Source organism: Myotis davidii, unplaced genomic scaffold (genome assembly GCF_000327345.1).
Source record: "Myotis davidii unplaced genomic scaffold, ASM32734v1 scaffold143, whole genome shotgun sequence".
Taxonomy (NCBI): domain Eukaryota; kingdom Metazoa; phylum Chordata; class Mammalia; order Chiroptera; family Vespertilionidae; genus Myotis; species Myotis davidii.
Genome location: NW_006294876.1, coordinates 3867656 through 3868209, shown reverse-complemented (window position 1 = coordinate 3868209; position 554 = coordinate 3867656). Strand labels below are relative to the sequence as shown.

At 46.2% G+C, this 554-nt stretch overlaps 1 protein-coding gene across 1 annotated transcript in view; it reads right to left on the bottom strand.

Annotated features, from left to right (window-relative positions):
* Positions 1-554, bottom strand: part of DNAH5 (dynein, axonemal, heavy chain 5) — a 190913-nt gene that overhangs the window by 42625 nt on the left and 147734 nt on the right. The gene's annotated exons all lie outside the window — the stretch shown is intronic.

The following is a 554-nucleotide window of genomic DNA, read 5'->3' as shown; positions in this document are numbered from 1 at the left end:
GGGGGCCTTGCAGTGAGAGCCTCAGTGTTGGTGAGTCCTTTCAGAAGGTCAGAGCATCGCTGTCTACTGGTTGCCCTTTTTTTTAAAGATTTTTAGAAATAGAGGAAGGGAGGGAGGGAGGAAGGGAGGAGGAGGGAAGAAAGGAAGGAAGGAAGAAGGGAGGAAGTTCAATATATATCATGCAATAAATACAGAATTTATCACCAAAACTGTTGTGAGATGGATTCCCCACCCAAAATTTGGCTCAGAAGACTAGGCTGATGGTGTCACATATGCACTAAAAGGATAGAAAAAGATTTCTTTACTACTCACATAATGGCATTTTCTGGGAGATTAGGTTAGGCCCCCAAGCAGGTCCAAAAATTCACTTGAGAGGGTCAGGGGGGCAGCTGTTTTGGGATTTTGTGGTGGTGAGGGTATGGGGCTGGAATGAGGGTTCAAAACATGGGCCTGGACAGGGAGGTTCATGATGTTAACTTTCCACCACTGCCAAAGGAGAGAGGGAGTACCCAGATTTTCTTAACAGCTCGCCCAGATTTGGGACAGAAAGGGAA